General features: G+C 38.2%; 1 protein-coding gene across 2 annotated transcripts in view; it reads left to right on the forward strand.

Moving 5' to 3' along the window:
* The window catches only part of NCK2 (NCK adaptor protein 2), an 86,315-nt gene that overhangs the window by 22,226 nt on the left and 36,861 nt on the right, over nt 1-27,228 (forward strand). For both annotated transcript variants that reach the window (XM_074909306.1, XM_074909297.1), the window contains one exon: nt 10,483-10,554. The gene's annotated coding sequence lies outside the window, so the exon portion shown is untranslated. The remainder of the gene's footprint in view (nt 1-10,482; nt 10,555-27,228) is intronic.

The raw sequence follows: 27,228 nt of genomic DNA on the forward strand, positions 1-27,228 counted from the left end.
CCTGAGTGGGTGAAGATGGTAGCTGGTCTTCATTGGCACTGCTTTGAATTAAGGCTATCTTGAGTTGTGGACTGCAACCCTGCATTTGTGTATTACCCATTTCTTTGAATTACTTTTTGAATTAGCTGCACACTCTAGAATTTACCAGATTTTGACCAAAAAAGCTTTTTATTTTCAGGCTTAATGCCCCTAATGACTGTGCTCAGGAAAAAAACCAAACAACCCCACAGCAACAAAAATATCCCCACCTCTAACTGTGTGAGTCTTGGTGTAAGAAGCATAGCCTGGAATGTGCAGTTCTAAATATAGGCCCATTCATAATGAATGCTTCACTCTCTCCTGAATTTGATACCATGTTGATAGCAGAAGGACTCTCAATGTATATACAGTGAGTTCTGTCCTTACTTTTAAGTGTTCAGTATACAGACAGATCAGGGTTAGGAACTTTGTCTAAATCAAAGTCTGCTATTTTTCATCATCATTCACTTACACTTATTTAAAGGTTTATTTATCTATTCATAATAGACACAAAGGTTTCTCATTACAGTATATTGTACTAACCATTATATATTGCTTCAGTTGTTTGGCACGTGCAGTTTTTTCTTTGGTTTCATAGCAGTCCCTTGGATAGTTTCACTTAAACAGATAAACTTATATTTATCTATGGTTTTAAAAGCAGTTATTTTAATATGCCTTTAAAGAAAGAAAACAAAAATCCTTGTATTTTTTTTCTTTGCTGAATTAAAAGGCTATTTTCCCCCCACCTCGATTGTTTTCTATTTGAAAACCACAAATAAACAGAATCCTGTGGCAAGGTTCAGAAAACTGAATTTGCCACATAATTAAGCAGTAACAGACACTTCCAAGACAAAAGGGAAATCAGCGGTTACAATGATTTAAGGAAAGCAGCAAGAAATCATATTCTTGAATTAAAAGCCCTGAATACCATTTGTCACTGCTGCCTAATATTTAAATGAGGGAGAATATTATTTTCTTTTATGTAAGTTTTAGATAAATTTAGTTCATGCTTCTGGGAAGTTGGCACATTCTACTACTGCTGTTAGTATTTTGTTGGGAAAAAGAAGTTTTGGAAAAGCCAAAGTGGTAGTGAAGGATGTAGAGGTTAGCAGAAATCTTTTTAATTACTGGAGTCAATACCTGGAAGCTATTATCTTGGGGGCAAATTTGGACAAGGCAATTGGCTTTGACCTTTTGCCAGATGTCTAACAGTTCTTTTTTCCCTCTCCCTTGTGTCCAGATAAATGTCATGCCTTGAGGTTTTTGTTCCCTTGTTCTGGTTTCAAGTGTGGAGCTGCTTATGTAGCTAATCTGTGTTTAAAATTATTTCCACTTCTAACCCCAGTAGGACTCTCTTTTGGGGTATTCAGACAGAATTGACATAATTGGATTTCTGCCCAGATACTGTATTTAGATAGGTTTGGAGATGTCATTAATTTGACAGCTGCCATAGGAAATCTTTGTTTTGACTATTGTTACAGGGCCTGCAATGTTTCTATTACATTTTCATTTGTAGTCTGCCACTGAATTGGTGTGATTAAAAGGAGTAGAATAAGACACCATCAGTTGTGTACAAGACATGAAAGGGAGAAAATCAGTGCTGAAAACCTCAGAAGGTAGGCTGTTGCCAAATTTTATTTGGGTATTACGAGATTTTGTAATATCTAGTTATCTTTCAAACAGCAATAATAGCAGCGCCTGCGGCTAGGGCTGCTGTATGCTGTGATGGAACCAAAGCTGTGTTAACATTTCTTTTCTTGTTGACCTAATGCAGAGTTTCTGGGGCAGTTCAAGCAAAAACTGCTTCAGCAGTTTCTGATGATTGACTTGGAAGAAAAAGCAGGTGTTTGGGGGGACTGTGTTTTTAGGAAGTAGTGATCCTAACGACTCAGACGTTGGTTCCTTTCTGTGGATCTGAGGATCCTAGCAGTTTTGTTTTGACCTGCACGTTGAAGGTGCTGAGTTTGGGGACTGCCATGCTGCCATGTCCAAAGAGAATGGTCATGGTACCGCACACCACTGACTAGCATGTACCAGCAAGTCATGTAGGAACCAAAGCCACTTCTACATTCCAAGTGTTTGTCTTCCACTTACCCTTGGCTCTTAGTTGTGAACCTCCCTAGTTATGGTAGTTTCGTACGTGAACCATATCAAGTTCATTGTTTTTCTTGAGTTGGGTCATCAGGGGAGACTCAAAAACTTTTAATCTGGAATGCCAGTTTTTACCAGTCTTTGATAGACAGATATATTGGGGAAAAAAAGTCTTGCCTCTCCCAGGGAAGATAATTATAATCAGTGCATTACTGAATTCTAACCCCTGGGTACTATTTGAGCATATTCTAGTTTCAGTAAGGGATTTTGTGTTGTGGTCTTTGTTTTTTCTCCCCTTCCTCAATTTTACTAGTGGGCTCCAGTTTAATGTCTGTTTATGTCAATTCTGGAGCCCTGTCCTTTTCAACATTGTAAATGAATTACTGAGTTTGAATAAACAATAAATCTTTCTAGTCTTTCTGGTGGTGATGGTGGAGAGCGATTTCTTCAACTTGCTCCCTCAGCTGAAGTAATTATAGATTTTTTTTCTGTCATCACTTCAAAGTGAAACAGCTCTCGTTTATGCTGACAGCACTTCAGATACAGTTTGTCTGAACAGAATAGGACAGAGCTTTCATACTCTTCAGAAAAAGATACTCTACTTGGACAGTAATACCTTCAGCATCGTTATATACCTGGTGGCTGTGCACCTGGCGGAAGGGTAAAACCCAGACACCCTCAGCAAACAGGCTTAGGTGCAGGGAGTGGTGGCTGCAGCTGTTGGCACTGTCAGCTTTTACAGCAGGTGGGGAGTACCCAGACCAGGCCTCGTGCTATCAGCATAGCGTATCAAGTTGTCACTTTGCAGTTTGAGAGTTACCAAGAAGTTTCCGACAATGTTTTCCTTGAAGATGTCAGTCAGGATCTGTTCTGTGCATTTCATCCAATTCCCTGTATCTGCCTAGTGGTTTCAGAGACAACCACTGACCTCTTAACATCACCTTATCCGTATATTTTAGCACTGAAACATTAGTGGCACTACTTCAAATTCAGACAGTGCTGTGCTGAACGTACACATTGGAAAGATTTTCTTTGCACTAGGAAAGAATGAATAATTTTCCAGAACAGGAGCTCTAGTAAGCGTTGCAGTCAGCCTTTAACTGTGAATTGCCAGTGGCCCAAGTCTGCCTTACTTGACTCTACTGTATCAGTGACCTGTAGTCTCTCTGGAGCCCCCATTACAGTACATTTTCTGTTACATGTCACCCCAAAGCAAAGCTTATCTAACTGTGTAGATATGAGATTTATTTGCTTATTTTAAACATTTGTCTCCTTAGCCAAGGAGACTGGGTGTCTCTGCTTAGTGTTTTTCTGATAGTGAGTTAGCGTTTTATCCTTCTGTGGTAGGTAATTCATCGGAATCTGTGGTTTTCACTTCTCTAAAAGGCATCTGTGAATGCCTTTTTCCAGTGGAGGTGTGCATTTTCATAATTTGCATGTGCAGATTACTAGATTACTGTAAAGAGTATATTAATATATGCTGTTTGTAGTCATCTTTCACAGCCCTGAAATCCCCAAGAATAGAAATAAAAACTATGACTCAAATAAAGGGGCTTAGAAGAACTAGTTGTGATTTGGTGGGTCGTATATGTCTTTATGTAAAACTTTTTATGGCAAAGATGCAATAGGAAGAACAGATTTATAAAGGAGCTTCTTGGGCTGATGAGTTGTTAACCACTCAGGTCCTCAAAGATTTTGAGCTGATTTTACTTAATGGAAAAGACTGTCATTGTGTAGTTTTTTTTTTTTTTAAAAATTATTAAAAGTATCAGTCAGAAAAAGGCTGAGGTTCCACTGGAACAAATTGTAAAACTATATGTACAAAATACCGCTTTGTGAAGTGCTGAAAAAAGTTATGTATAAATGCTAAGATGTGTCTAAAAACCAGATCTGTAATTTGAATAATAAGGTATCCTGTTAAAGAAACCAAAATAATTACCCTGTGTTCAAATCATGGCCTGAGAAGCTTGCTTAGTTAAGCCCTACATAAGGTTGAAGTCCAATCCTTTCATTTCCTTAAAGATACTGTGAGACAAAGTTTAAGAACAGCCTTGGTAGGTATAGTTCTGTTTCTGCTTGCCTGTCTGCAATTATAATTGGTTATTCAGGTCTTTCAGCATACATTTGTAAGGGTTCTTGACGTACTTAGAGCTGTCCTAAGCATAAATCAAGACCTTTGTCGCTTCCTCTGTGTGGGCTTTAGGGATATTTATATATGTGTCAATGTAGCCAGGTAATAAATGCTTAAATATGTAAAACTAGAAAAGTTGTGAGTTCCTATTGCAAATATAATAGAAAAGAGAAAATAGGACAGTTGAGATAAAATGGAGTTTGAATACTTCACCTTTCACAAATTGCTTTTGAATAAGGAATGCTTAAAAAACCTGGGGCTATTTTGGTGGCATGGTACCTTTGTTGTGTGCTTCCTTCAGCTTGCAGAGAGTGATAGACATGGCTTGCATTTATTTTAATGCTCAATTATTAGTCTGAAAAAGAGGTGTTTGGGAATTTTTGTTGGTTGTGGGGTTTTTTGGTTTTGAGACTGCAATATTACATGTCCTCTCACAGAATTTGTAGCCTTGCTGCAGGGGGAGGCTTCCTGGCCTCTCATTCATGATTTCTCTACTCTGCTTTATGGGTGTTTTCTTCTTCTCATGCAGGGACTGCCCTGGAAGTTTGAAGCTCAGCATAATAACATTTGAATTAGGTCAATATTAGTAAGTATGAAGATGGAAAATTCTGCTTAAGCCAGGAATTAAAAAATTTGCATATTACAGTGAGTTTAGGTAGTAATTTGGTATCAGTATTAGGGTTTTTAGTAGCTCAGACTTTTGGGGGAAACTTCTAGCTGAGAGACTATAAGAAGCATGTAATTCCTCTTAATAGAACAGTGTGAATCTGTACAATATATACTGTAGAATTCTTAGCAGATGCAGTCACTGCCAGCGTAACCCTCCTCATTTCTTTCCAAATTAAAAAGATGCTAGTCATGCATGTATTTAGATTGCAGCTACAGAGGAAGCTAGTAATGGAAGTTGGTTTTTGAAATACAGTATTTATTTTAAACACATATTATTTAAATCATCAACTACTTGCATTTCATGAGTAGATTAGGAGTTGATGGTTGTGCAAAATTTTCTGTTTTTTTGAAAACATATCATGTATACACCAGAGTCTGCGGAGGATATGCATTTGACTGCAGGAGTTAAATAAGAATATAGGTCAGTGTAGCCTCTTTGATTGCATGTGGTTAAAGTGTGAGCCATTGCATGCTTTCTCTAGCTTCATTCCTCTCCCTACCCCCCCCAAGTATATGTTTATTTAAAAAAAAAAAAAAAAAAAAAAGAATTGTTTGAGTGACCAATGATAGATGTCTAATCGCTTCTTTCATACAGACAGCATGGTTGGGAGGTGTACTACAGCTATTGCATGCCAGATAGGAGCACAGAGAAAAGATACACAACCTCCTGCTTGTGCACGGTTCAGAAGAGACCTAAATTTCTTAGGGTTAGCCCTTATAGCCTCTGGAGATGACTCCAAACCTGGACTGCTTAAAAAGCCTACTTAAACTCAGAAGTTTGTCTTTACTACAAGGGCTAGTCTCATTTTCACAGCTGGCATACAGGCTTTAATCTTTTCCAGGGTTTTAAGTATCTGGCAATCTTTTCTGCATGCAAGGCAGTGAACCTGTTCTTGTGCCCCATTTCACTTGCTTCCTTGCCGTTAAGGAACCACAATCTTAAGAAAAGAAAATCTTAGTTCTGTACAGTACATAGCATGAAAGAATTTTCGTTTGTTTGTTTTCAGAATGTTACACATATTGTAATGCAACATTGCAATTTCCTGCCTTTTTGAAACCTTAAGTACAATGTGAATCCAGCCTTGCTTTCTGTTTTCTCCCTTTGTTTCATACTTAGCTTTAAAATGTAGTATTCAGTGAATGCCTTAACTTATCAGAGTTAAAGAATAGTTGTGTATTTTAACATTGCTATTTTCTTAGCTTTAGAAGAAGGTAATATTAAGTGGGTTTTGTGAGTATGTATGACTAGGAGGTTAAAATACTAAGCATATACTAGAGTCTTGAATAAACTTGGTGGGTTTCTTTTCCTTTTAAGCAAATTCAAGCATCGAGCTTTTGAGTATTTAGGCTGATCTGTCTGCTGCTTTGTGGGACTAGGTTGTGCTTTCTCAATTGCCTGCATAGTTAAAATATTTTGAACATAGCCTATTTTGATGTAACTTCATTTGAAATAGCTGCCTAATGGAGAAGTCTTAATGGAATACTTTAATAGCCCAAAGTGGTTACCTGCAATTGCTCCAGCGTATTTCAGTCAATTACAAAGGAAGGCAATATTTAATGTTGGAGTGTAGCTAGATGGTGTAATGAACTGGCAGATTGCCAGCTTGATCTTCACAGGAGAATTTGTATTAATGTGATGCTTTTCATTTGTTCTCCAGAAGGTCACCAGTAATATGTCAATCGTTGAATTCCATTCTAGTTATCAGAGTCACTTGAATGCCTTACCTCTGGAGTTAAAATTCCCACTCTGTGCAGTACAGGTTTATGGTCAGGTCATTCTTGTGTATTAGCATATTAAGTACCAAAGAGATTATTTTAGCTATTTCACGTCAGAATTTAAATAGGAAGTTGGGTATTGGGAAGAAAGCCTGAGAGAATTATCATTGAAATAGTTGTTGTAAGTCTGAATCTGGCTTTTAGCCATGGGGATAAAGAAAATGGGGCACATTAAAGCTATTAGTGAAAGGAAAGGTGTTTAATAACTTTGAATGTTACTTGTAATATAATCATTACAAGAGCACTATTTTTTTCTTAAGGTTGTAATCTTTAAAGATTACAAAGTTAAATATAAGGTGCTTATTATATTGGAAGTTACTGATATTTGTCTTCTGGTGCTTGTTTGCAAGCATCGAGTTTAAACTTTTATTTCTGACTATTCAAAAGTGCTGTTAACTGTGGACTTGTATAGTCCTTGTGTTTGGAAAACCTTGGTCTAGAAAACAAAAGTGATTGATGTTGCTGCTCAAGCATAGACAGATTTGTCTTTCTACCATGCATATTTGTAATCGCGTGTTCATCCATTTCCTGTACTCTGCCATTCCTGCTCCTTGTTGTTGTCTTCTGTTCCTCTCCTCTGGGCCTCATAGTAAGTGTAGGATATGAAGGCAGTCACGAGCAGTAAGGAACCATGGCATTTTGCATGCAGTAGGGCTGAGTTACAGCAGTGGTATTGGTGGTAGGATTGAGACAAATGGATGTCTCACTAGGTGATACAGAAATGTTGGGCACTGGTGATACCACGGGACACAACTGCCTGGCTCTGTGCCTCCATTTGCCTCACTGTCTTTAACAAAAGTTGTTGACTTCATCCCCCAGGTTTTCTAATGTTGTGCCAGTTTGTTGTTTGAGTGGACAGTAAGCATTTGCCATGTGTACTCTAAGGCTTTTGCAGGTTGATGGAGATTATTTTGTACTCTCAAAGCTTTAACCATTCCCCCAGCCTGACTTTGCTATCAAATACAGTTGTCTAGAGTCCTGGCTGGCAGGACACAGCAAGCAGAATCAGAAAACCCCATGTGCAGTGCAAACCCCCTGCCTCGGGGCAGGTAGTCCCAAACCCTAACCACTGTTTCCATTTACTGCTCTTTGAGAAGAAAGAACTTGAACTTCTACAACGTAAAGATTGTTTCAAGGAACATATTTAAAGTATAAGCGAATGATTTGTGGTTTGAATCACTGTCCAAGTCACTGCGTTGCAGGCGAAGCTTTGGGCTGCAGAGGTGTGTGATGGGAAATTGGTTACTCTTCTGAGGAACTGACTCTTAGTGTGACTTGTAGCAGAAAACTTCCTCTGGCTCTGCCATAGCAAAGTGAAGATTTTTACGAGGAGAAAAACAGAAAAAGAGTTCTCAGTGCTGTGGATTTGAGCCAGAGGACAGACTAGTCTGCATCTTGTGCTCACATGTCTGTTAGATTAACAAGAGTTTTATTTCAAAGTGTTGGTAGGAATGAGGTTTTGTCGTGCGTGTTCTTTCTTTGCACTATCACTGTTAACATTCTTAGCTACTTTTAATTGAGCTGTGAAAATAGAACCATTCTTGCTGTATAGCAGGAACTCAGTATTGTTATATTGAGATAAACGCATGACTCATGAGTTTAGATGGAATTTGGACTCTTTATTTTCCCTTACTGTACTTCCTTTCCAGTTGACAAATAAATATGTTAGTTTTTCAGGTACTGATGATTAACAGTACTGGTTTTTAGCTCACTTTCAAATTCAAGTTTTATATGCAACTGTGCATTTGTGGATGTGGAAGCAATAAGAGACGGGTATTGGGTTTTTCTTTAAGGAACAAAACAAAAAAAACAAAATCAGAACCTTGGTGCAGTACTTCAGTGGTGGATGGTGATGGACAATGGATGACTTGTGAGATAGGAAGGGGAAAGATAGTGCTGTTTAGATCTTGTTAAAAAAATGAAGGGACTTTTATTTTCTCAGTTTTTCCCCCTGAATATTAAAAATATTCTTGCATTATTGACAGGAGAAAAACATGTGCTACAACACATTCAGAAAGCAGGCAAATAGATCTGCCCTGCCTCATGGTTTTAATGTTGCTTCATTTATTAAGATATCTACCATTTACTTGATACCCGTCCTACAATTTCAAATACAGAGCAGCTTTCAGTGAGGCCCAGCTAAGGTCTGTAACTGGCTAGGAAAATTGATACAGCAAGGTGTGGTTGCCATGGTCTGTGTCTGCAGAAAGCTCAAAACCCTGTTGGGGTGGTGGGGCAGCAGACGTTCCAGTCAGCACCCTGGCAGAGAAGGGGGTAGTCACCCTCCAGTCTTGTCTGCTCTCTGCTGTCACAGGCATATCTTCATCCAGGCACTGAACTGGATCAGGAGGCTCTTCTGTTTGAATAACACTTCCTCGTGATTTGCTCTCTTCCATTTTTTTTTTCCTTGTGTGTTTTTCAGAAGGTGTAGCAATGCTCTGGCTCCCCTTGCAGCTGTTGGGGAGCTGAGGGACAGGGACTCTCTCACATTTTTACCCCTTAGCAATATGTTTGTCAAACTGTGATTTTTAGTAGCTTAATTACCCCACTTACTAGTGGGTAGGAGGCTAAATATCACTTTTAAACATCTGTGTAAGGTATTTATTTATAATACTTTTGTCAACGCTTTTTTCCCCCCTCTTTATTATGATGCACGGGATCGTTGGATGAATTTCTCTTTTTAATTTCTTCATAGGATGCTTTTGTAGAGTGACAACTGGTTGGAATCTTGTTTGGAGAAGACTTAGAACAAGTTGTGCAAGGTTGAGTAGGACTTAATATCATCCTTATGAGCTAGGAGCTGCAGCACAGGAAGATGCTCAAAATTTTTTCCTTTTCTTTGGATTGGATCTTGATGGGTTTGCACTGCCTGAATTTGGCATACATCCTGTGGAGTTAGAAGCCACATTACAAAACAGAAACAAATGTTTCAATACTTCAAAGTCTCTTCTGAAAGGTTACTCTTGTGGCTAGATATACTTAGAGAACAATGGAGGCTGGGAGGGACCTCTGGAAGCTCTGGTGCCATCCAGCTCCTGGCAGACTAAGGCCGCAGCTGGGTCATGTCCAGGGCAATTAAAGACTTCCCCAGGAAGAAGGTCCAGCACTCTTGAGGGAGCATGTGGCTGTGCTTATCCACCCTCATGACTTCTTTATGTCCAGCCAGAATTTCCCATAATGGAGTTCTCCAGCCCTGTGGCCAGCTCTGTGAGATCTCACTCTTGTTGTGTCAGTATATCCCGTGCCACAGGGCCCCAAACCAAGGGCCATGGTAATCCAGTGGGATTACACATCCAAATGTGTGTGAGTGCATCCTGGGTGGAAATAGTCATGTCCCACAAAACTACTGGCTATGGTTTTGCTGATGTACCTCAGTTTTCCGTGTGTAACAGTGTTTCCTTTTTCTTAGGAAGTACAGGCAATTTAAACTGGCTAATATAAAACTGAAGGCAGGAGTAAATAACAATGCTTTTAAAAATGTAATCTTTCTAAAACTGGTCTTAATTTTTAATTCCATTTCTTGACTGATTTTTCTCTAGTGTGATGGCTGGGTTTGTAGTTGCTTTCTTTCCTAGATGGTTTGGATTGTCTGTGGTTCAATTGACCTTGTATTCATCAAGAAAGGTTAAGTAAGACAGAGACTCTATTCAGGCTAAACAGATGGATGAAGTTAGAGCCATTCTGCCTGCTCTTCAGCAACTCTTAGGATATTTTGATAGTATGAAAAGTAAATTACCTAGCTGAAGGTCTTGTAAGTTTAATGCTGAAACTAAAATATGTGTTGTTTTTCGTTTCAGATAGCGGTGTACCTAACTTTGTTGGAGAGTCCTGCCTTTCACTGCCTGGATCCTTTTAACAGTGTGCCAAAGGTGAGTGGTTCAAGTTCAGTGGTTATTTTCGTAACTAAAGATAGAGTGAACTGGATGTATTGCTTGGGTTTTCCTTTTATGTAGTGTAGTACTTCTGATTTTTTTTTTTTTAACTGCTAGATGGATGATTAAATAGCAAGTCTTTTTCCTTAAGTGATCTGAGACAAATCCATTTTAGCTCTTCCTTTCCAAAAAGAGACAAGAAAAAAGGATAGACTCAGACTATTAATTAACCATTAGATATTGCTACCACTGTTTTTTAGCTCCTGCTTCACGTTACCTACTGCTTTGACTTGGAACACTTTTTCCTGAAGGTGCTGTAGGCAGTATGTGGTGGTATGGGAGATACGGAGAAGTAGTGGCCATCCATAGCCCGTGGTGAAGCAGACTTAATACTGTTCTTTGAATTCTAAAAACTAAGTGCTAGCTTGCAAATTATTGAGAGGAAAGAAGGTTTGTGGGTTTTCTGTGAGAGTAGAACAGAATTGCATTCCATATATATGGAGTATCTTCCTGGGCTGGTTTTGAAGACCTGAAGTAACCTAATGAAGCTGATGTTTTCCATAGGATTAATTTTGTAGTGGTAGAGTCTGGCTTTCTTTTTTCTGTTAATTCATGCACCCTGTTGTCTGTTTCTAGTAACTATAGTTGATCTCTGTGGCATAGTAGAGATTACCAACAGAAACCTTTAGTAAAATGAAATCTCATTACAACTGTACTGAAGAATAAAAGCAGAAAAGCAGAACACTGAATGAACTTTCAGCATTGTAGTGGCTGCAGCATGGAGCAGAAAACTAGAAATGTTAGTTTCATTCATTATTTTACCAGGTGGATTTATTATTTCTTACTCAAATCCTCTGTTTCTAAAATAAAAATAATGCTACCTTCTTCAGAACAAGGTTATGAAGGCTAATTATTGACATTTTGGAACCTTCAAATTGACAGCAGTGTATGAAGTCCCTCTGTGCCTTGATATTTGTGTGAGTTCTGTTAAATACTTGTTCAGTGAAGTGTTATCAGATATTGAAATTAGACCTAATTTATTTAATAAAGTGCAGGTGAACCAGTTAGAATTAAAAGTGCAATCCCGTCTTAAGTATAACATCTACATCTGTTTTTGCAAATGTTTAAGTTTCCTTCAGACTGAGAAGGAAATTCTGCAGATGAAATTCTGAAAAAACTCTGAGATGCCGCAATTGGCTTCTGAACTGCATGTTCAAATTATCTGAAAAATGTCTTTAAATGGACAGATTTATAACCCCAGCCTTTCCAACTGATCAGAATATAGCCTTGAACATTTTGTATTTGTGTTTAAAGACTAATAGTGAGAAATATTTTGTAATAATTTTTCTGGAGTAGAAACTCTGGTAAGTTTTCTTTATACTTTTTGTGTGTTGTGTAGGTAGCAAAATTGTAATATTATTGAAAGGGCCATTGATGCAAAAACAAAACAGATACACAGTCCTAAATCCAGTGATTCATCAAACTGTAGACTTAATCATGGTAAAATTATTCTAATATTTCTGCTAAAATTTCTACTCAAAATTAAGCTTGTATCGTACTGACTATAGCCCAAATTTTGTATTTATCTTTGGAATCTCTCTTGTCCTTTTTTATAATAGTTTTCAATTAAATATTCAATGATTTATTTATTATTTTTTTTTTAATCCACTGCTTTGTTAAAGGAAATGGGTATTTGGAGTCATCTTTATTAGTTGAATATATTTCTGTGGTATTTGGTTTGTTGAATAATTTTTTCTTCTCTCTTTAAAACAAAAAGAGAGGAGGGGTACCAAACATAACCAAAGTGAAGGTGTTTACAGCAGATGAAGGTTTATATATACTTCCCCAAAAGGCAATAAATACATAATAGTTCACTGAAAGGAGGAGGGAACTACTTGGACAACTCAGTTGGCAGGGTTGTGTGTAAGGGTGTGACTTGTGGTTTGGTGGTTGTTTTTTTTTTTTCTGTTTTTAAAGTATGGATACCCAGAATACTTTCTGTGTCCAATTAGAGGACACAATTTTTGTAATAAAATGAAATCTAACTTCTGTATTAATGTTTTGTGTCTTTTTCTATGTGTGCATGTTTCTGGTAAGAGGCTATATAGTTTGGTAAAGATGTGATTCTGCAAAACCTGGAGCATTCGAATACCTTTTCTGAAAGGAAATGAATGCAGACATGTAGGTTCAGTAAAGTCTGCACTTGAAATGCTTTGTTGAACCAGAACATAGCAAACCTTTCACCCTTTGAAGAGGAAATGCAATTGACAACAAAGTAAATATTCACAAATTACACTCAAAATGTTTTTAGACTTCACCGAACTGTGGAAAATAATGTGTCCTCATAGGATTTTTTTGAGTCAGAACTACAGTGTAATTAGTATGTGGCTGTCAAGACCTGCCAGCTCTGCCAGCTCATCTTTTATCTAGCTGGGCAAGCTGGCTTTTTCAGTTGGTTATTTTTGGGTTTTTCTCTTTTTTTTTTTTTTTTTTTTTTTTTTTTTTTAGAAAGAGAAGTACATGAAAAGCACCCCTTTAAAAAAATAAATACATCTGTCATTTCTGCAGTTAAATTAACATGAAGTTGCAGATGAATAATGTTCCGGCCATTTATTGCAGTTATTCAGTTGGTATAAATCTGAAACTATCTGAAAAGCATTTAACCTTTTTTAGAACATCATATTGTGTATAGTGTTATTCTGTACTTTTGAACTTTATGGAATGTACAGTCTGATTCTTCAGGGATACCCCTTTATGCAGGAGGGAGATTGTTTGATGAGCTCAGAAGCAAACAGGTACAAGCAAAAATTATCAGTGCATTAGTACTCAGGAGATTTGCCAAGCTGTGATCAGATGTCAGTGGCTACAGTGCCACAACACTTGGTGAAAAGCCTAGTCTGTAAAGGTACTCAAGAACAACCATGACACAAATGTGCTCCTCATCTGCGAGACTGGGGACCTGCTCACAGCTTCTGAAAGACTGATCCTCCTCGTTTAAAGAGGAAAAAGCACCGCAGACATTCAACTTCATGGAACTGTCTACGATGCTGTATCGGAAGACGGTGTTTTTCTGTGGATCAGCATGTTTGTAGTTGTTTTTTGAGGAGTTTAAACCTAAGGAAAACAATACCTATTCGTAGCATTTCATATAAGTTAGTTATGGGAAATTTTGATTCTGACAGTAATTTAGAGGATGAAATGTAGGTATTGATTGGATGTCTGGATTCCTTTTCCTTAAAAAAAAAAATAATTCCTGTGATTATGTCAATTTTCCCAGGTACCTAAATTGTTGATTTTAAGCCTTTGAATGCAACTTTAGCATTACTTAAATATATAATATTTACAGACATTTATTATAATAAATGACTTTATAGAATTCTGCCTGTTAGGTTATGCTAGTGTCATAATACTTTCTAACCTGTAATTGTGGATAGGAAGGAAGAACACTTTCTTCCCACTATGGCACCCCCATAACTGCAGATATAACCCCCAAATAAATTGATCTTCCCTGTATTAGGTAATTTTGGTACTTTTTTTTAGATTTTTTCCAACATTTTTGCTCTGTAGTAATTATAGGTTTTGGCATGAAAATACAGGAATGCCTTTATTTATTAATAATATCAGATTATTAAGAATCACTGGTCTATAATTGTCTTCCAGATTTGATAGCTTCGGGTGGAACTCAGGTTTGTAGACGTCCGTGGTACCTGTTATGGCCCACAAATGGCCTTTGCAGTATATTTTCACCACAATCCATATGGATTCCTTATCAGAGAACGCTGTACAGGTTTCATCACGTGAAAATTCAGTTTAGTAAAAATAAAACTATGACCAGATTTTTCTTGGTGGAAGTAGTTTTGTGGTTTGATAGCCAGTATGGACTTCAGCTGTCTTCTCCAGCATGTCAGTTTTTCTGAGCCAAAAAAAGCTTTGCCTGCTGAAAAGAATCTAGCATATTGCTCATGAATATAGCTATGGGTTAGCTTATATATATATAAAATAAATATATATGGGTAAGCTAAGTTTGAGCTTGTGCCTGAGTGTATTTGTGAACTGAGCACAAAACACGCAGTGACCAACCTCGGTGTCTCAACCAGTGTTGTTCAGAGGAATGCCACTGGCAGAACTAGTTACTGAGCCCTCAGTTCTGTGGTTTCTGAATAAACATATCCCTGTGTTACACCAGGTTCAGTTAGAAGATTGGAATATGCACTGCACTTTTGAGGGACAACTGATGTGGCTTCAGATATATGATTTTGAGAAACTCTTCAAGATAGTTTATGCAGTTAAGCTAGATCACAGGGCAGGTATCCTGAGATGATGAAAGCGTTCATGACTTGGGTGAGTATTGTACATGGAGACATACATCGGGGAAAGTCAGCCTGAGGCTTCTGAGATGCAAGCACTTAGAGCAGTCTGTGCCAGCACTGCCTAGTGTGACAGGGCTGTATTGTCACAGGGGTGGGTTGGTGATCCCAAACTCTCCTGAAGGAGGAAGCAGATTAGCAGCTGAGGCCCATGTCACTGAGCTACTCCAAGATCTAACTGCCCCATAAAGGAGCTGTTGTAACCTTTGGCTTACAAACACCACCTGGAGATCCCCTCCCCTCAGGTTTCTGAGGGGTGCCATGCCTGTTTCATAGCTCTTCAGGGCTGGCTGCTTGAGCTAGTGTTTTCTGGAAGCGAGTATGCAGCAGTGTTGGCGTAGGTCACTTATAAAATCAGTTGAAGGCTTGTTCCTTCATTTGATAATGGCTGGAAGGCAGCTCTTGTGTAGAGGCTTTGAGGGAACTTTAAATGATTCATTGTTCATGTTAGAATTGATGTGTAGTAAAAATATAGCTAAAACTGTGAACATGTATTTTCAGTAGTGCTCTGTGTATTCCATATAACATTCAAATGGTATGTATTACATCAAATGCATTATGATATTAAAAAACAGTTCAGCTTGCGGAAATACTGCCTTTTAATGAATAGGAAGAAATTGTACATGCATTCATCTTGTTTCATATCTGGCAAATGGTTTTGTGTGTATTACCCAGGGACATGCTGGATAACTGCTGAAATTGGTGAATTTCACAGAATGGAAAAATATTTAAGGGTTAGTGTGGTATATTTGCTGTGGAATTCTGTTTCTAATAACTTGGTTAATTAATCCTGGATTACGGTTACTGTTTGCACTGTAGTAACAAAGCTCAAATTGTACTAAGCAGAGAGGACTGAGAAAATGAGCTTGTCCCGTGGTTTATTTTTTAAGGCAGTAGTAACACAAAACATAGAATACCATGCATATAGACCTTTTACAGTCTTTCTTTCCCTGATTTGAAGTTTTAGAGTCTAATTTTGAGACATCACAGTCTCCTTGCAGTCTCCTGGGTTTAACTCCCACTTTCCTTTGTGCTGTCTCCTCACACCCTTTTGTTTCAGGGATCCCCCGCAGCTCTCATCCCTCCTTATTTTGAAGGCTGTTGTCTGCCGCAGCTGCTCCTAGTTGTTACCCATAATACAGCCTCTCCCTGTCCAGCTTATTTTCTACCTGTTCCATTGCCCTCTTTTCTCCCCTCCTTTCTTTTAAATGATCTTACTCCCTGCTTTTTGATTCAGCAGCTGTATGCATAATTCTTCCAGCAGGTCCCCTGCTACTATCACTGCTACTTACATTGTTTTTTTTCCTTACTAGTTTGAGTCTTCGCATTTATTTTCAGCACGTCTTTTCCTTGTGACCACTTGTTCCACCTCTTCCTACTAACCTTTAAAATTTACCTGTAGCCTGAGATTCTTTTTTAATGTGAAATACAGGTATCTTAACAGACGTGTTCCTATACACAAGTTAAATATCTGCCTCTCATGCAATCAGGCTATGGCAGGTGATGTCAGAAAGATTCTTTCCCCGAAGCAGTAGGTAGTTGGGGATTCCAAATTTTCCCAGGAGACTGATTTTGCATTCTCTATCTTGCAACAAAATCAGTAGCTCTTTGTCCGTTGCTTAGCACATTCCCTGATAAGCTGGGTTGTGTCATACCATTAGTTCTCAAGTTATCGCATACCAGACCCAGAAATGCTGTTGAATGAGGGTTAGACCTCTCTTTATATTTGATCTCCGAGTTTGTTTTTCAAGATTAAATAGAGTATTAATTTTCCTTTCTTAGTTCTCCCTGAATATTACTGAATGGCATTTTCTGGCAGCCCTGCGTTTGTATAGGACCTGGAAAGGTCTGTTCCATTACTTCTGGAGACAGTGCTGGTATACGATGGTGAAGATCAGGGCGCTTGGTAAGCTAAAGCATTTATCTCAGAAGAAAAGGGTATGACATCCCAGAGTTTACTTAAATGTTTTGACTAGAACTACAAACCTGTGTGTGTTTATATATATATATGTATGTTTATAAAAATGACTTTGAAACTCTCCATTATCCCTCTGACAGTAAGTTCATTTTCTAAGGAGTACAACTGTCAAAACCTTGCTTATAAGATAGTTCCATTCTCAACTTCTGACTTGTGCTTCAGGCACTCTTAGAACACATGGCTGCTATAACATGCATTCTGACTGCAGTAAGTCACTGAAACTTCAGGAAGCTGAAGCTCAACCTGTGAGCGCTCTCCCATGTAACTAGTAACACATCACCATGTGGCCAAGATGAGTGTGTTCCACATGTGTGCTGGGCTTATGTCTAGTTGTGTGAGGAGCGGCTGCTAATGTGTATTCTTCAGGAAGAAGGGGCAGCAGAGGGATCAGTAGGTGATTGTGACCTGCTCCCTGGCTGTGGTTTAGGAGAAGTAGAGGACTGTGGTGGCACAAAGCAGGCCACTGGTCAGACTGAGGATTCTGGCCTGTAAGTGCTGGCTGGGCATTTCTGCATCCCGAGTCACTAATTCTGCAGAAAGTAAGACAAACAAAAATTGGGGTAGCGATTGATGTGGTGACATTGTGTTGCTTACCTTTATGGAACTAAATCTTGGTTTTAGGGTTGAGTTTTTGAACCTAAATGTATGACACACTAGAGGAGCAGGAACAAGGCATCAAATAACACTTCAGTCAAAGACCTCTTCCTCCCGAGTTTAATTTTCAATGAGAAGCTTAAGAACAAGAACAAATAAAATAAAAATGCTTGGTATTAGTCACTTGAAGCATTCAGATGTTCTGTGATGCAGGAAAGAGAACTCTGGCTAAACATCCAAATTCCAGATCTGCGGCTTAGAACCTGTTTTTCCTTTATTTAATCTTGGTTCTAGTACAGATATTAATCCTCACTGTCTCTCTCCATGTTTGGAAATTATTTGGCTCCTGTTATTCCCCTTTCACATTTCTTGATGCATTTTATTGTTATCTGGTGCGAGTAAGGAAGAAAATGTGTCAATGAGTGTGTGAGGATAGAACATCTCATTAGTGTAAGAGTACATAACATTTCTGGATGAAAGGGAATGTGATGTAGCAGCCAAAGCCAAATGTTTAATTTTTAACCAATTTGTTTATTGCAGGCAGGTTTTATTCAGAAGAGTAAGCTGTGGAGAAATTTCTGGCAGAAGATAGAACAGTAGGAGGAGATTTAGAGGAGTTTGGAAAGATTCAGTTTTGTTTGAGCACTGGAGCTGAGAGTAGGAATAAAGGAGGATGAGAGTCTGGTGTCTCCAGGCAGTGTTGGTCTCTGCTCAATGCATATTTTGTTCATAGGAATATAGACTCTTCTAATTGCTTATTCTTGGTTTGGGGTAACCATTTCTATGGAAGAAGTCAGATACTCCTAGTATTTATTCAGTAAAAGTTTACTTTCAGAAGCTTTTTTTTATCTTTTTGAACAGCAGTTCTGGTGTGGTGGAAAATTGTATTGGGGTAACGGTAGTGCAATAAATTTTTAGGTTGTCTGTGTAAGCTGTCTTAGAGTAGCTGACACATGAACCACAAGGTAAGAGTTCAGAAAAAGGAGCATCTTTGTAACATGCTTCTCTGTGTTCTCTGGAGCATGTCTGGGTTGCAGTAAATACCCTCCCATCCTTTTCCCCCTCTGGTGAATGGTGTTTCTCTCTTGGTTTTGTGTCCCTCTCCTTTGACGGAGGAATTAACAATGACTTGCTGCTGTAATCATGTGACAGAGCACTCACAAGTACTATTTTTTGGAGGAGAAACTCCTTTGAACTGGAGGAAGATACGTGAAAAATAATTTGGTTGAAATAAATGAATGCTGCCAACATTCCAGATCAAAAATGCAGTCTTGACTTTAAAGCATTTTTAAGAGCTGTAGGACAGGTTGCTTTGAAACCTGTTATATTTGGAAAAGTGTGAAGGATAGTGTCTCCTCTGCACTTGTGTTTTGGGAGCTGTAAGAGAGTATTCCTGTCTTGACTCTGAAGAGATGTTAGATGGAAGAAGAACAGATAACTTGAGGGGGAGACTGGGATGGCCCTTTCTTGCCTAGACCGATACTTTCCTGGTTGTGTACCATTCACACAGGAGTCAGCGTGACCAACAAGAGACTGCAGCATTCACTCTCATCTTGTACAAGATCCAAGAGTGACTTTTTGGATAAATTGTGCTTTCTCTTGGTACGTGTCCTATCAGGAAATTAAAAAGATAGCTCTCTGAGTAACTATCTCGTGGTCCAGTCTTCTTCAGGAAGATGTTCAGATTTATACAGGAATAAATTTAATGGTATTAGCTGTTTCTTAATGAAATCTAACACTATCTTTCAAGCTGCCTCTTTGGTTACGTACATAAGCACAGAATCAAGAATGATATCTTACATCCGGTGATTATTTTTACCTGTACTATTCAAAAACCTTACTTCTAGAAGATAGCTTTTTGCCTGAGAAACTCTCTTGGATATGAGAAACAGGTGTTCAGTAAGCCCAAATTCAACTAAAAATCTGTGGAATTTTACATTGAGAGTTAAATTGAGGAGTATCTTAATATTTTTTCTTTTTGCTGCTACATGCACCTTTTTATATTGGATAAAAATTCTAGTCCAGGTGACCTGATTTAAAAAAATAAAAAATCCAGAAGTCTCAGTAAACTAGAAAGCTCACAGGAACAGAGTCTGAACAGGGCCCTTAAATCACTTAGTACTCTGTGAGCTAGAAGGTTAAAAATTGTTCTAATATATGTATTTTTCACATTTTCCTACTGTCATGAGGTAGATTGAATGGGATTTTTTTGTAAAGAGGTTGATAAATTACTTAATAAAGTGAATATTGTCTAGAAATGGACAATGTTGGTTGGTTTTTTTTCCTTAAACAGCTTTGGTTGGGAATAAATGTGGTTTTGAACTGAACAAACATCTCTTCCTCTTCCTAGTTAAAAAGTGAATATATGATTTTTCTATTGGGGAACAGAAGGTCAGCAGTTCAATTTTATTTTCATCGTTTTATAGACAGTTTAAAGTGAAATCCCTTGAAAAGTAGGTAGCAGTGTTTCAAGGGATTAGCAGTAAAATGTAGCAATCCACAGTGATTCTGAGCTTTGTCCTTCCGTGAAAGATCAAGGTTAAACTTCTTATGTCTGAGGACTGTTCTTTGTTTATACAATACATAAATGTACTAACACTTCTAGTGAAGTATAATTCCTGCAGACCACTGAATGTTTGAACTAGGGGAAAAGAAGCAGCAATGGAAGCAAATCATTCAAACACCTTTTTTTTTTTAATTATGAAAGAAATTCAAGGATGTCTTCTTTATAAAATTTCATGGTGTTCACCGTATCCTGAGTGGCTGGCTCTTTTAATTTCAAGGCAAGAAGGAAGGTTTATTGATAGTGAGGATGAAAGTGCATGGGCAGCGGTACACTTAATTCGTTCTTCCACAGAGCATGTTTCACCAGTCTTATGATGTAGGTAATATTACATAAATGTCCTCTCAGCAGAGTATCTATTATTTTTCTATGATCTTGTGTGCTTGGCTCCCTCCTACTCCCTTTTTGTAAGGGAATGTGGAGGTTTGTAGGTGTAAAGTGATTTGTAATTTTGTCTTGTATAGACACCTAATGTACGTTGTATTGTTCCTGGACTTTCCCCTCTCTTCTATCTTGGGATTTATTTTTTTTTCATGTATTTCCAAATGTACAGGTAAGCTTAAATGTTGTCTGCTGGGAGGAATGGAGAGATAACAGTCCAGAGCTGTACCAACAAACATTAAGCTTATCTGTGTCTCTGACTTAGTAGAAACACCCATAAACCAATGTGGTGATGTGTCCATTAATCATTGCTGCCGTTTTAGAGGTGAGATGAGGTCTCTTTTTTTCACCAAAGTTTCCTTTAGTGCAGTTGAGCTGTTCGTTAGCTGTGTGGCTTTTCAGAAACTACTTTTAAAAGAATTCAGGAAGAGGTGAGCTGATGCTCTTTTCTGACCCTCTTTCTTGCTGTACTTATCTAAATGTGAGGCAGTGTTTGGGCTTCTGCCGTGTTTACTCTGCAGCCAAGAAACATAAGTTGAAAAAGCTGCCTCCTCCCTGTTTGTCTCTTGATATTTGCAGCTGAAGGATCTGAAGATGTCCTCTCCGTGCAGTCTGAGTTTTACCACTGCTGTCTAGAATGTGGAAAACCATTGCTCTTGATCAGTGCCTTCAAAATAAAGCAAGAAGCCTTTTGCACTAATGGTGGAAAAAGTCACCGTAGGTAGGGTCATCGACAGTAGTTGGCATCTGTGTAGACTGCTGATGGAGGCAGATTGAGAACCTGCAGCCACTGCTGACACCTGCCTGAGCCCTGCCTTCTGGTGGAGCTCGCAGCGACAGATGCAGGAAAAGGAGGTTGAGGGCAGATGGCATGAGCACATGAAGGCTAAAGGCTGGAGGAAGGGGTGTCAGCTGGCTCTCTGTGGTTGGAGCTGCTTTATTATATTCAGGCATTTTGGGTTTTTTTTCCCCTCTTCAAACAGACTAACACCAGCAATGGTAACGTAATAATTCATGCTCCTTGTGTTTTCTGATAAATATATAATAAAAGGGCATGAAAAGATGCAGTTTTGTATAGCCCTTAAGATATGGGGGAATGCATTCTTCCAAAAATACCATCTGTGTTGGATGAAGCAGTAATAAAGTAATTTAACTACAGAAATCCTCTCTCTCAGTGTTTTTGCCTAGTCTCTAGAAGGTGGCCAGTACTGTCTGTAAATCTTTGTCCTGATTTCTGAATGAAATAAAAAGACAAATTTCTTAAAAACACCACAATCCCCCCCCCAGTATGTTCGGGTGGTTTTTAATCCCTTAAGGTTGTCCTTAGCCAATTTCAACTTCTTAACAGACATCTCATATTTATGAAAAGGCTTGAGCCAGATTTTTATTATAAGCCCTTTGCCCTGTGTGATAGTGACAATACTCTGCTTCAGTTCAGCTAAGACCTATTAGAGTGTTTTCTCTGTAACTTCTATTACTGTTGTTATTTGTCTTCTAAGCATTGGTAAGTTATAAGGCTCCTAACTAATATTGCAAAACTTTAACATATGTTGCTACAATACTAGTTTGTTCCCATAGAATGCCAGCTTTTTGTCCTTTGAAATAGAATTTTAAATTTAAATCATCTGTCAGTAGCTAAAAATGAACACTGCCTGCTTTATAATAGGCATGCTGTTCCAAAAAGGGTATAGAAATACCCTTTTCTTTTTAAGTAAGACATCAAAAGATTTTTAAAAACTTAGCTTCCCAAAACAGCAGAGTGCTTATCACATAAACAGGAAAGATAGTACTTAGTATTGTGTTTTAAAGACTGTCATATTGATTAAGCAGTTGTATCTTGAACTGCCCCAGACCAGGGAATTTTATGGCATAGCAGTATTACTAATGAAATGAGGAGAAAAAAAAAAAAAAAAAAAAAAAAGGCGTTGGGAAGGTTAGCTTCTGTGAAGGTCACAATGTGAAACAGAGTGAAAATTGTATAGAATTAGGGTGGTATTGTATGAATTAATAGAAGGCCAGAACTCATATCTGTGTTCTTTTAGTGCTGCAGCAGCCTACCTTGTACAGCTCAGATGGCTTTCTCTTCCTGCCTCTAGAGAGGTAGCAGGCTAAAGTATCTGATACTTTCTACATAGAAATGTTAGCAGTTTTATTCTTATAATATTTTTCCGGAGTCTTACTGTTGTGATGGCGTTATGTCCTCTTCTTTCAACCGCAACTTTTTCTGAGACCATATGCCTCAAACTATGAAGCTGTATAATCTAAATAGTGGGCAACCATGACTGAGGTGGTTTAGGTTTATGTGAAAGGAGGAAAGATGTGAGTTGGGGGTTTGCCCTCACTACATTCACTGTGCTTGGCAGCCTCTACCTTCGAGGGCATCCCTGCTGCTTCTTGCCTGGTAGATGCTGGTGCTACACCTACGTGCCAGAGTGGGGTCTGGCGAGCTGGGAAGGGCCTAGGCATCATCTACAGCCATCAGAGATGGTCATTGCTAAGACTCTGGGATGCATGCAAACCATAGGTGGGTTTTGCTGAGGAGATTGAGACTTTGTGATTAAAACTATTCCTTAAATGACAAGTTTATGTTTTAAAAGATCGTTTGAAGCAGTCCCTGATGATGTCATCTGGGCAGACTGATTTGTGTGATAGGCTTCATGAAAACATTGGGTGGGAAATTTTTTTACAAACATCCTTTTATATGTTATTATATAAACATACATGAAGTGAGAATTCTTTTTTGTTGAATGGTAAAGTGCTGTTACTGCCTTCTTAGCAGGAAGGATGTATTTCTGGGTGTTCCTAATCTGTATTCTCCTTTATTTCTTTGTGTGTCTTTTTCAAAGACTTCTAAGCTACTTACAAGACAAAAAACAAGCTTAACTTTTGTGCTCTATTGGAGTTATGCAGAAATTCGTTACCGCTAAACTAGTCTTGAGGTTTCCTGTTTGCAGTTGTTCTGTAATGCAAGATGTAAGGCGCCAGAGTGTAGCTGCAGTTGTATTAGAGATTGGGATATCAGATATGTTGTGGGGCCAAGAGAAGCAAACATTACTCAGAAGCTGTCAGAGCCATCCGGTTGAAGAAACAAAACCCCAAACCTCTCAGCATTGTGCCCTAAAACAATGGCAGGAGATACTGAGGGGAAGAGGGTTTGAGGTGTGCAGGGGCAAGCTGTTGGGTAGCATCAAGATGAAGTTACTTAGTATAGTTCTAAATTACTGGTTCATTAAGAGTGATCCTTCACTTTTTTTGAAGATATACAGCCCGCTTATATTTTAGCAAGAAATATCATCTAAAAAAAGCACACTTTTGGCGCACGTAGAAGTGGGCCGCAGCACCTCCAATGTGATTAACCGTTCTACTGGGCTGTATCGCCTCCGCAGTTTTATCTATAATCATTCTTTTCTTTTTTTTTTTTTTTTCCCCCCCTAAGTGGCTCACAAGGAAACCAAGTACTTTTGCACCTAAAAACAAATGTCTTGGGACCTGCAAGAAAGGTTTATGCTGTCTGTTGAGCCTGCCTTTGAAGTCACCCCTGTGGCTGGGTGTGTGTCTTGGCTGATTGCTAATCAGTCCAGCATGGATACAGGTTGGGGTGGATGGGTGGATCTAAATCAGGAGCTCAGATGAACTGAAAAATGTACAGAAAAAACAGTCCCTTTAGTAAGTACTGTTTGCACATCCATAATCTGCTGTTACGCTGTGTGGGTTTTTGGGGTGGTCCTTTGTCTCTTTCCTTTCTTCTTCTTTAGGAGTTCATCTGACTACTTGGTGGTGTTATCAAGGATCATCCAATTTATGCTTTCAAATTAGTGGCTCAACCGTAACTCTCTAGAACTGCTTAATTGCTCCAATTTTTTGTCAGAGTTAACACTAAAACTGTAAAAGCTTTGTGGACCATTCTGCTATCGTGAGGTACATTTGAAGATTAGAAGTATTTAACTTTCCTTACTGTTTTTACACCCTAGTTAATGACAAAGAAGAAAATGGTTGTCGCTAAAAGAATCCCATAGCGTAGAAATAAGTATTAAACATTTTTTTCCCTACATCATGTGCAGGAAACTTAATGTTCTGTCTAATTCTGTACTTACTCTATTGCTAATATTTAGTTTATTGCAGATGCAGTTTAGTAACTTTTTATTGTTCTTAATGAGCCAAACTGCACTTCTTTTGATAACTTTCAGTTTGCATTTCCTGACTTGAGCTTGTTGCTATCAGTTTTTTCCTTTTCAAAGAAAGGACCAGAGAGGGGAGCGCAGAAAACATCTAGAGCTTTTTGCTTCACTTTTCAAACTGTATATTCTTTTAACCATATAATACTACTTTCATAAAAGTTAAATTGTGAGAGTAGTTTGGGAAATGTAATAAAACATTCCTCCTTCACAATGGGATCAGTTTACATCTTTGGTGATGTTTATTGCTTACAGCTTCCACTCATCCTTGCTTTCAGCTTTGGAAAACTGATCTTCCTAAAGTACTGACAGTGGCTTCTATTGATTGTGATAGTGTCTTCAGTTTGCACATCAAAGTAAATTAGATAGTAATCACTTGCACTTACTCAGCTATCACTTTTAGTTCTGTAGTCAATGCATCCTAATGAGGCCTAATAGTGAAATACCCCAAATTAATTGTCAAGCTTGTGTTAAAATAGTCGGCAATTTTTAGGCAGCCTGGGTATGTGGGTTTCTTTCTGCTCAAGTATCTGTTTGAGACCTCAGAACTGCATAGCCAGATGATGAATGTTTGGTCACTACAGCTATTTGGTTAACTTTCTTTAAAAGAGGGGGGGCAGTATTCTTCCAATAATTTTTGGTGCGGTAACCTCTTTCCAAAGAAGTCTGTCCCTTGGGGTGGATTGACACACATTATATGCAGTATTAAAGTGTTAAACTGCAGAAGCAGTTAGACAAGGTGGCCTTTATGTGATCCATCTCTATTTATCTAAGCACCAGCAAACAGCCCATGTAACCAAGCATGGAAAGGGTTTTACTGGTTTTAACAAAGGACTGCAATTCACCATAATTTGGGTCAGCTTTTTTACTCTTTTTAAACCTCTGCATTTTGAGATTTTCTAAGCAATCCTTAGAAAGATATTTTGCGTGGTTTAGGTTAACTGTGGCCTTCACATGAAGGAGATTATATTCTCCTGATTTTTTCAAATATACGTACTTTAAGTGTCAAAAATGCTGTGTTCTAACTGGAAATAACTAAAAGTATGTACAAAAGGTGTATTTTTCTCAAGTTTTCATTTGAGTTAACATTTCTGTTCTTTTTAATGCCTTCTGAGTTCTGTCTTTGAGTTTGGTGCTTTGCTGATCCCCATGAACTAAGTGAAACAATCTGAAATGTAAAGATGCACTTTTTTGAAATCTTTTGATATGTCAAAACTACTCATCCAGCCTGACTTTAAAACAACTAATCACACACCTACACACACAATAAAGAAAACAACTGTAAGTGAAAACAAAGCTTCAAATCTCCTGAAGCAGTAGGCAGGCTAACCAGAGATTGCATCTTCGTAAATAAGACTTAGAGCATACTTCAGATAAGTGATCTAATACAAGTTAGTTTATTAATTACAGAATACAGTAAGGACATCTGCTTACTATGAAAGAGGCCTTGATGGAAAGAGACTTTATTTTCCACAACTGTATTACCTTGGAGGACCAAATGTTGCCTATTTGCTATAGCTTATGAAAGATTAATCAAGGAGACACAGATAGCTGACCTGTCAGCTACACGTGCTACAGAGTTCAAAACCCATTTTGATTTTCAGAGTTTGGGGTCAGGAGAAGGAGATTTGTTTAGAGAAAAATGTGATATATCATCAGTTAGCTTTTCATTCTTCCAAGACAATTAACTAAATATTGTATAGTAATTATATCTTATGTAATAGTGTATAGCAATTACATGTTATATGTACATCAGTGTCATGTAAAAGCCTCCATGGCAATTTAGTCCCTTTCTTTCAGTGTGTCTTAGGAGGACAACCAATTCCAGAACAGTCTGTTATATCAATTGTCACTTCCTATTAATAGAATTTTTGCTTGTTCCCTTGGTGAGGGATTAAATTTCAAGCATTACTGTCAGTCATTTTTCAGCCATGTTCCTTTTTGCAAAATAAATTGTGAACAAGGAGAGCAACTGCTTTCTTTCTCACTGCATCTTTAGAGCTCAAACATACGTCCTGTTCGCATTTTTCTAACTAACCCTATCGCTCATGTAACCCTGAACCTTCCTCCTGAGGGCAAGAAAAGATGCTGCTTTTCTGCCCATTAGGCCAGGGCATTAAACTAGTGGGAGTGTTAACTTGTGTAGGTCTATAGGAGAAGATTTCAGTTCAGGAGGCATGCTAGAATGGATCCTTTCTTATTAATCATTGTGGGACAAACACATTAGCCCGATATGGTGGAAGGGTGGGGGATGGGTGGGAAATCCAGGTCTGATTGGAAGATAATGAGATCTGTGTAACAATTATATGTAGTTTGATATTTAAAATAACATCACCTTAGCAGATCTTTCATGTGAAAAATCACTAGCAGATTTATAAGTCTGTGGGAGCAGATTCTCTTAAATTCCTCTACATTTAAGTTTCCATAATCTCAAATATTGCTTGCATGGTTCAGTTTCAGGTATTGGTTCAAAATGGCATAGGTGGTTGTTTGTCTTTGTTTTTTCCTGTCATTGCTAAATTCTTGAATCATTGATAGTTTATTGAACATAACCTTTTCCTTTCTGGAATTTTTTCTGATAAAGTCTATACAGGAGCTACAGTACTAGCTATT

The sequence above is a fragment of the Athene noctua genome, chromosome 1, assembly GCF_965140245.1.
Source record: "Athene noctua chromosome 1, bAthNoc1.hap1.1, whole genome shotgun sequence".
Taxonomy (NCBI): Eukaryota; Metazoa; Chordata; class Aves; order Strigiformes; family Strigidae; genus Athene; species Athene noctua.